Raw genomic sequence first — 10,572 nt, 5'->3', positions numbered from 1 at the left:
TAAATCACGATGCGCTTAAGGCGGTCTCGGCTACTCTTTTAGTTCTAAAATGAAGCGGGGCTATATTTCGGCCTAGAAGCTGGAAACCGAGCGTGCGCTCCTTTTACCTGTGTCTATTTCATTGAAAACTAAGGCCATCAGGAGTTAGTTTAGCGACCCTGAGAGTGGGAAATATCCCCCAAGATCCGGCAAATTGAGCCAAAGTTGCTCCAAATCTCGGTGCGCGTAAGGCGCTCTGGGCTACTCTTTCAGTCTTCAAATTAAGTGGGGCTATATTTCGGCCTAGAAGCTCGACACCGAGCGTGCGCTTATTTTACCTGTGTGCATTTCACTGAAAACTAAGGCTATCAGGAGCTAGTTTAGAGTCCGCGCGACTGGAAAATATTCCCCAACTTCGGTTAAATTGTGCCAAAGTTGCTCAAAATCACGACGCCCGTAAGGCGGTCTCGGCTACTCTTTCAGTCTTAAAAAGAGGTGAAGCTATATTTTGGCCTAGAAGCCCGACACCGAGCGTGCGCTCCTTTTACCTGTGTCCATTTCACTGAAAACTAATGCCATCTGGAGATAATTTAGAATCCCCGGGAGTGGAAAACATCCCCCAAGTTCCGTCAAATCGAGCGAAATTTTCTCAAAATCACTATTGGCTGAAGGCGGCTTCGGGTACTCTTTCAGTCTAAATGAAGTGGGGATATATTTTGGGCTAGAAGCTCGACACCGAGCGTGCGCTACTTTTCCCTCTGTCCATTTCACTGAAAACTAAGGCCATCAGGAGTTTGTTTCGAGCCCCCGGGAGTGGAAAACATTCCCCAAGTTCCGGCAAATCGAGCCATAGTGACTCAAAATTATGATGCGCGTAAGACGGTCCCGTCTACTATTTCAGTCCTTAAATGAAGTGGGGCTTTATTTCGGCCTAGAAGCTCGACACCGATCGTGCGCTCCTTTTACCTGTGTCAATTTCACTGAAAACTAAGGCGATCAGGAGTTAGTTTAGTGTCCCAGGGACAGAAAGATATCCTCCAAGTTCTGGCAAGTCGAGGCAAAGTTGCTCAAAATCACGATGCGCGTAGGGCGGCCTCGGCTACCCTTTCAGTCTTAAAATAAAGTGGGGCTATATTTAGGCCTATAAGCTCGACACCGAGCGTGCGCTCCTTTTACCGGTGTCCATTTCACTGAAAGCGAAGGCCATAATGAGTTAGTTTAGAGCTCGTGGGACTAAAAAATATCGCCCAAGATCCGGCAAATCGAGCAAAAGTCGCTCAAAACCACCCTGCGCGTAAGGCGGTCTCGGCTACTCTTTCAGTCTTAAAATGAAGTGAAGCTATATTTTGGCCTAGAACCCCTACACCGAGCGTGCGCTCCTGTTACCTGTCTCCATTTCTCTGAAAACTAAAGCCATCTGGAGATAGTTTAAAATCCCCGGGTGTGGAAAACATCTCCGAAGTTCCGGCAAATCGAGCCAAATTTGCTATATTTCGGGCTACAATCTCGACACCGAGCGTGCGCTCCTTTTGCCTGTGTCCATTTCACTGAAAACTAAAGCCATCAGGAGTTAATTTAGAGTCCCCAAGACTACAAAATATCCCCCAAGTTTCGGCGAAACGAATCAAGGTTGCTCAAAATCACGATGCGCGTGAGAAGGTCTAGGCTACTCTTTTAGTCTTAAAATAAAGTGGGGCTATATTTCGGAATATAAGCTCGACACCGAGCGTGCACTCCTTTTACCTCTGTCGATTTCAGTGGAAATTAAGTCCATGAAAAGTTACTTTACAGTCCCCGGGAGTGGAAAATATCCCCTAAGTTCCGGCAAATCGAGCCAAAGCTGCTCAAAATCACAATGTGCTTTAGGCGGTCTCGGCTACTCTTTCAGTCTTCAAATGAAGTGGGGCTAGATATCGGTTTAGAAGCTAGACACTGAGCGTGCGCTCCTTTTACCTGTGCTCATTTCACTAGAAACTAAGTCGATCAGGAGTTTGTTTAGGGTCCCCGAGACTGGAAAGTATCCCCTTAATTCCGGCAAATCGAGCCAAAGTTGCTCAAAATTACGATGCGCGTAAGGGGTCTCGGCTACTCCTTCAGTTTTAAAATGAGGCAAGGCTGCATTTCGGCATAGAAGCTCGACACCGAGCGTGCGCTCCTTTCACTGCTGTCAATTTCAACGAAAACTAGGGCCATCCGGAGTTAGTTTAAGGTCCCCAGGACCGGAAAATATCCCCCAAGTTCCGGCAAATCGAGCCAAAGTTGCTCAAAATTACGATGGGCGGTCTCGGCTACTCCTTCAGTCTTAAACTGAAGTGGGGCTATATTTTGGCCTAGAACATACATACATACATACATACTTTATTGTTACCTCCCCAATGGGGCTTTTCAGGAACAATTACTTAAATTACTAAGTTACTAATAACTACACAATCAAAATTAATCAAATTTAAAAAAACATTTACAACATTATCTAAACTTTGTAGTCGCGAAAAATACTAAAAATAAATGAAGTTTAGGGAGTTGACACCGCGCGTACGTTCCTTTTACCTGTGCGCATTTAACTGAAAACTAGGGCCATAAGGAGATAGTTTAAAGTCCCTGGGACTGGAAAATACTCTCCAAATTCCGGCAAATAAACCCAAAAGTGCTCAAAATCACGATGCGCGTAAGGCGGTCTCGGCTACTCTTTACGTCTTAAAATGAAGGGGGGCTATATTTCGGCCTAGAAGCTCGACACCTAGCGTGCGCTTCTTTTACCTGTGTCCATTTCACTGACAACTAAGGCGATCAGGAGTTAGTTTAGAGTTCCCGGGACTGGAAAATATCCCCCAAGTTTCGGCAAAGTCGAGCCATACTTCCTTAAAATCACGATGCGCGTAATGCGGTCTCGGCTACTCTTTCAGTCTTAAAATAAAAAGGCATATATTTCGGCCTAGAAGCTCGACACCGAGCGTGCGCTCCCTTTACCGCTCTCCATTTCACTGAAAACTAAGTCCATCAGGAGTTTATTCACTGTCCCCGGGACTGGAAAATATTTCCCAAGTTCCGGCAAATCGAGCCAAAGTTGTTCAAAATCACGATGCGCGTAAGGCGGTCGCGGCTACTCTTTTAGTCTTAAAATGAAGTGGGGCTATATTTCGGCCTAGAAGCTCGACACTGAGCATGCACTCCTTTTACCGCTGTCCATTTCACTGAAAACTAAAGCCATCAGGAGTTAGTTTAGGGTCCCCAGGACTGGAAAGTATCACCCGAGTTTCGGCAAATCAAGCCCAAGTTTCTGAAAATCACGATGCGCGTAAGGCGTTCTCGGCTACTCTTTCAGTCTTAAAATGAAGTGGGGCTATATGTCAGCCTAGAGGCTCGACACCGAGCGAGCGCTCCTTTTACCTGTGTCCCTTTCACTGAAAACTAAGGCAATGAGGAGTTAGTTTAGCGTCCCAGGACTTTAATATATGCCCCAAGTTCCGGCAAATCTAGCTAAAGTTGCTCAAAATCACGATGCGCGTCAGGCGGTCTCGGCTACTCTTTTGACCTTCAACACTTTGATATGCTCTGGCAGCTTTCTGGCATAAATTCAACCACTTTAAACATTATTTTTTAATGCTTTGAAGTATCACCTACACTGTACCTGTGTTAGTGAATTAGCATCAAATTTAAATATCTTAGATTGCTAGGTTGATACTTCTTGTTCAATACAGCAGTTATAAGATTTGATCATATTTAAAGAAAATGCTATGATTACATACATGTAGTACCAGAACAATAATTTATTAACTTATGATGTGTTATGGCAACTATGGTACTAGGTAGGCCTTTCAATTTCAACAGGCCCCTATGAATTTTTTTTTACAGTACAGTTTTTTTATATGAAAAGAAAAAGTAAGATTTTGAATATTATTTACAGCAAATGTTTTTTCAGGGGTCCAAAATGTTTGTACTGTTTGGATTCCGTACAGTTTTGGAAAAAGAAGGAAACTGTGACTTTGTAAACATAGCCTAAAAGATGTCAGAAGCCTTGTTTTATGTTATGCAATGTAGTATTCCTTTGGCATGAATGTTTTTATGATGAATTTAAAATGTCAATCTCTATCTTGTGGTAAATGTTTTTTTTCCCTATTTTCTGTTATTTCAAAAGAACAATTCACTCTATGAAAAAAGTTGATCAATACTTCACACTTACATTGCTGTAATTTTCATAATAAGGTAAAGGTAAAGTCTGCATACGAGCCACGTGGCCCAACAGGCTGGAGCTTATCCCGCTTTCTGTAGCAGGAAGCGACTAGGACTATTTCTACTCCCCCTGGATGAGATGCCAGTCCATTGCAGGGTTACCCCACCATTAAATTAGCTGGTACCCACTTATACACCTGGATGGAGAGGCACTGAGAGTAAAGTGTGTTGCCCAACAACACAACAGAATGTACCTGCCTAGGGCTTGAACCCGGATCACTCAATCAGGAGTTGAGCGCACTACATGTAACTATGAGGCCATCATGCCTCTCCCACTTTTCATAATAATTATTAAGGCTAATTTAATCCTACATTAATTACTTAGTAAGAAAAAACAGTTTATTCATTCATTTTATGACAAAGGTATTATCATTATGTTAATTTGACTTTGTGGATTTAGTATATATTTAAGACAGGTATCCATTTGCAAACAATTTTAATTTAGTAATACACCTAAATTGCAAAATGTTTACTAGTTTTAGCTGACAACAGTATAGTTCTTAATCATTTTATTATTTATGAATTAAATAGAGCTGAATATGACATGGTTTCGCACAATCTTGAAAACGTCTTGAATTTTAGTAGTCTTCTTGAAAAGTGCTTGAATTCGGTTAAAGGAGCTCAGTCATGGTATTTTAAAATATTTTGGCCATGCACAAAATTACATTTAAGTCGTCTTGTTATGGATAGATAGAAAAGAAAACATGTTTTATTTGTTGCAATGTATACATAGTAAACCTTATTCATGGCATATAAAAACTATTTAAATTTTACTGAGTTTGTTCTGATTGCAATAAATTTATTATAATTAAAGTCAACAGATTTGATTACAATAAAACAGTACATTCCATGCATTTTTCTTCAAGTTATTATTTACAAGTCATTTATCGTACAGGGTTTCTGCCTCCCTTTTTCGATTTCCATGTTATTTACAGGCTCCCTTTTTCCTCTTCCAGGTTATTTACAGGCTCCCTTTTTCAATTTACAGGTTATTTGCAGGCTCCCTTTTTCAATTTACAGGTGATTTAGAGGCTCCCCCTTTCAATTTACATGTTATTTACAGGTTCCCTTTTTCGATTTCCATGTTATTTACAGGCTCCCTTTTTCGATTTCCATGTTATTTACAGGCTCTCTTTTTCCATTTACATGTTATTTACAGGCTCCCTTTTTCGATTTACATGTTATTTACAGGCTCCCTTCTTCGATTTACATGTTATTTACAGGCTTCCTTTTTCGATTTACATGTTATTTACAGGCTCCCTTTTTTGATTTACATGTTATTTACAGGCTCCCTTTTTCGATTTACATGTTCTTTATGGGCTCCTTTTTTGATTTCCATGTTATTTACAGACTCCCTTTTTCGATTTACACGTTATTTACAGGCTCCCATTTTCGATTTACATGTTATTTACAGGCTCCCTTTTTTGATTTACACGTTATTTACAGGCTCCTGTTTTCATTTTCCATGTTATTTACACCCTCCCTTTTTTATTTACATGTTGTTTATAGCCTCCCCTTTTTTATTTACATGTTATTTACAGTATTATGGCAGCCTCCCTGTATTAAATATACATGTTATTTACGGGTTTCCAGGTTGAATCACAAGAAATTTACAGGCTATTTACAGTATTTGCAGGAACAGTTTACATGTTATTTACATGATCTTAGCCCTTTGCTTTGAAACATTTACAGTGTTTTCTTCATCATTTACATGTTTCACTTAAAATATTTACATGTTTTTTACATGAAACCTCCAAAACATGTAAAAGGGGAAAAATCATGTAAATTATTCTTTACAGTCTCTTTTTGATTATTTACATGTTATTTACATACTCTGTAAATTTTCAACTTTTCCAGTGTATATTTCGGCCTAGATGCTCCACACCGAGCGTGCGCCCCTTTTACCTGTGGCCATTTCACTAAAAACTAGGGCCAGAACGAGATAGTTTAGAGTCCCCGGGACTGTAAAATATCTGCGAAGTTCCGGCAAATCGAGCCGAAGCTGCTCAAAATCACGATACGCGTAAGGCGGTCTCGGCTACTCTTTCAGTCTTAAAATGAAGTGATGCTTTATTTTGGTCTAGAAGCTCGACACCGAGCGCGCGCTCCTTTTACCAGTGTCCATTTCACTGAAAACTAAGGCCATCAGGAGTTAGTTTAGAGTCCGCGGGCCTGGAAAATATCCCTCAAGTCCTAGAAATCCAGCTTAGAACGCTGAAAATCACGATGCGCGCAAGGCGCTGTCGGCTACTCTTTCAGTCTTAAAATGAAGTTGGCCTCTATCTCGGCGTAGAAGCTGGAAACCAAACGTGCGATCGTTTTACCTGTGTCCATTTTTCTGCACACTAAGGCCATCAGGAATAAGTTTAGAGTCCCCGGGCCTTGAAAATATCCTTCAAGTTCCGGAATATCCAGCCAAAAATGCTCAAAATCGTGATGTGCGCAAGGCGGTCCCGGCTACTCTTTCAGTAATAAAATGAAGTGGGGTATATTTCGGATTACAAACTCGAGAGTGAGCGTTCAAAAAGTTTTGCTGTGTCACTTTCACTGCAAACCAAGGCCATCAGGAGTTAGTTTAGACTCCCGGGGCCTGGAAAATATCCCCCAAATTCCGAGAAATCGAGCCGAGGTTGGTCAAAATCACGATGCGCGCAAGGCGGTCTCGGTCACTCTTTCAGTCTTAAAGTGAAGTGGGGCTATATTTCGGCCCAGAAGCTCGAAGGTGAGCGTTCAAAAAGTTTGGCAGTGTCCATTTCGCTGCAAACCAAGGCCATCAGGAGTTAGTTTGGAGACTCCGGGAGGGGAAAATTTCCTCCAAGTTCCAGGAAATGGAGTTCAAGTTCGCCAAAATCACGATGCGCGCAAGGCGGTCTCGGCTAGTCTTTCACTCTTAAAGTGAGGTGGGGCTATATTTCGGCCCACAAGCACAAAAGTGAGCGTTTCAAAAGCTTTGCTGTGTCCACTTCACTTTAAACCAAGGCCATCAAGAGTTAGTTTAGAGTCCCAAAAAGTGGAAAATATCCCCCAAGTTCCAGGAAATCGAGACGAAGTGTGTCAAAATCTCAATGCAGCAAGCCGGTCTAGGCTACTCCTTCAGTCTTAAAGTGAAGTGGGGCTATATGTCGGCCCAGAAGCTCGAAAGTGAGCGTTTAAAAAGTTTTGCTGTGTCCATTTCACTGCAAACCAAGGCCATCAGGAGTTAGTTTAGAGTCCCCGATACTGGAAAATATCCCCTAAGTTCCGGGAAATCGAGGCCAAGTTGTTCGAAGTCCCGATGCGCGTAAGGCTATATTCTATCGGACCATATCAGCTCTTATAGGAAATTTCACAGCTGTGAAACTTCCCTGCTACGCATGACGGAGGAATGGAGAAGGATGAGAGATCAAGGGGACACTGTGGCAGTTGTATCTGTGGACTTGTCAAAGGCGTTTGATGTAATCCAACACTCTCTTCTTCTTGCGAAGCTCAAAGCCTACGGATTGGACCAGGCAAGTTGTGCCCTGATTAAGGACTACCTTTCCTCAAGGAATCAGAGGGTCAAGATAAGGGATACTTTTTCAGAGTGGCTACATGAAAGATGAGGCGTGCCTCAGGGAAGCGTCCTCGGTCCCATGTTTTTCAATATTTTCATAAATGACATTTTCCTGTTTTGCGTTGGATGTTAAGTTAAATGCTTATGCAGACGATCACCAAATATATTCATCGGACAGTGATCCTGTTGCGCTAGATGGGCGCATGCGTAACGCAGTCGAGACAGCAAACCGGTGGTACCGGCAAAATGGAATGGTGGCCAACGAAAGCAAACATCAGGCTTTGATCCTGGGAAAATCGGAACACACCTTCTCGTTTCCTACAAAGGACTCAATTGACATTTTAGGAATGAACATTGATAACAATTTAAATTTTCACAATTACATATCTCTTATTTGCAAAAAAGTCAACAACCAGTTTAATGTAATGCTTAGGTTCAGAAACCTTATTTCCAAAGACATTTTAGTGAAACTGTATAAGGCCTACATACTCCCTCATTTTGATTATTGCTCAACAGTTTGGCACTTTTACAGTGCAAACAACAGGAACAAAATAGAAGCTTTTAACAAAAGGATTCTGAGATTCATTCTACGGGATTTTGAATCGCCTTATCATATGCTGCTAGACAGGGTAAACTGTCTCCAACTTCATAATCAACGCATCTGTAAATTCCTTAATATTTTGTACAAAAGTCTATTTTTCACTAGCTATCCGGCCTATATGAGAAACATGTTCTCGTTCCGTTCTACTTCATACAACATGCGTGGAAACTATTTACTCGAAATGCCCAAACCTAAAACTACAACTTTTGGTCTCCACTCCTTTACTTATCTGGCAACAAAAGAATGGAATTCTCTACCCAATTTTATAAGGTTATGTAATTTCTCAGACTTCAAAAAGCACATCAGTAAAGCCAATTCATGAAACATCTAGATGACAATTTTATAATTAGTTAATATAAGTCAATTGTAAATATTTAAATAGCAATTTCTATTCTAATTTTTCGTTTTCAAATATTTTGTTCTCGGAAATATTAGGTTGTCAAGCTACTCTGAAATTCGAGCTTAAATAAAGTTTATGTATCTATGTATCTATGTATGCGGATCCCAACCATTGCTTACCTACCTTTTTAAAGATGCTACTTTTAGCCCTTCCCCAAATCTACACAGGTGTGTTTCACTTTTGGAGGTCTTTTGATTTGCACAGTACTTGGTTAAGAGACTCTCGCCTTTCTCAACTTTCTTTTCGCAAGTAAGTTCTCGTACGTTTAGAGCTGCACCACACTCGCGGTTTTGGTGTCGGCATATTAAACTAATTTTATTAGACTTTTTAAAGATGCCAGATATGGCCCTTTCTTAAATCTACACACGTGTATTTCACTTAAGGAAGTTTGTCGCTTTGGACAATACCCGTGCAGATTTGAGAGAGGCCTAAATCTAGCATCTTTAAAACCTTAGGTTAGCATTGCTTGAGATCCCCGCGCCTAAAATGCCAGTGGGGCGCATCTCTAAACGCGCGAGAACTTACTAGAGAAAAGAAAGTTGATATGGGGGAGAATCTCTTACCCAAGCACTGTCCAAATCGATAGACTTCCACAAGTGAAATACCCGTGTGTAGGTTTGGGAGAGGGCTAAAAGTTGCATCGTTAAAAAACTAGGTAGGCACTGGGTGGGATCGCCGCACCTAAACCGCGAGTGCGGCGCATCTCTAAGCGGCCGTGAACTTACGAGAAAAAAAGAAAGTTGATATAGGCGAGAATCTCTAACCCAAGCACTGTCCAAAGATATAGACTTTCACAAGTGAAATACACGTGTGTAGATCTAGGGGAGGAGTAAAAGTAGCATCTTTAAAAAGTTAGGTAAGAAGTGGTTTGGATCCCCGCACCTAAAACGCGAATGTGGTGCATCCCTAAACGCGCGAGAACTTACGACAGAAAGGAAAGTTAATATGGGCGAGAATCTCCAATCAAAACATTGGCTGGGACCCCTGCACCTAAAACGCGAGTGTGGCGCATCTCTAAACGTGCCAGAACTTACGAGAGAAAAGAAAGTTGATCTAGACGAGAATCTGTTACCCAAACACTGTCCAGATCTATAGACTTCCACAAGTGAAATACAGGTGTGTAGATTTGGAGGAGGGCTAAAAGTAGCATCTTTAAATAGTTAGGTAGGCATTGTTTGGGATCTTTGCACCTAAAACGCGACTGTGGCGCATCTCTAAACGCGCGAGAACTTACGAGAGCAAAGAAAGTTGATAGGGGCGAGAATATCTCACACAAGCACTATCCAAATCGATAGACTTCCCCAAGTAAAATACACGTAAGTAGATTTGGAGGGAGGGCTAAAAATAGCATCTTAAAAAGTTAGGTTGGGATCGCCGCCCATAAAACGCGAATGTGGCGCATCTCTAAACGTGCGAAAACTTACGAGAGAATAGAAAGTTGATATGGGCGAGAATCTCCAACCCAAACACTGTGGAAATCGACAGTTTTCAAAAGTGAAATACACGTGTGCAGATTTGGGGGAGGGCTAAAAGTAGCATCTTTAAAAAGTTAGCTAGGCATTGCTTGGGATACCTGCACCCAAAACACGAGTGTGACGCATCTCTAAACGCGCGAAAACGTACGAGAGCAAAGAAAGTTGACAGGGGCGAGAACATCTCACCAAAGAGTTATCCAAATCGATAGATTTCCCCAAGTAAAATACACATGTCTAGATTTGGGGAAGAGCTAAAAGTAGCATCTTTAAACAGTTACGTAAGCATTGAGTAGGATCGCAGCCCCTAAAACGCGAATATGGCGCATCTCTAAACGCGCGAGAGCTTACGAGAGAA

This window comes from Orbicella faveolata, unplaced genomic scaffold (genome assembly GCF_042242905.1).
Source record: "Orbicella faveolata isolate gen_17 unplaced genomic scaffold, um_ofav_v1 contig_1, whole genome shotgun sequence".
Lineage (NCBI taxonomy): Eukaryota > Metazoa > Cnidaria > Anthozoa > Scleractinia > Merulinidae > Orbicella > Orbicella faveolata.
This window is presented reverse-complemented; position numbering follows the sequence as displayed.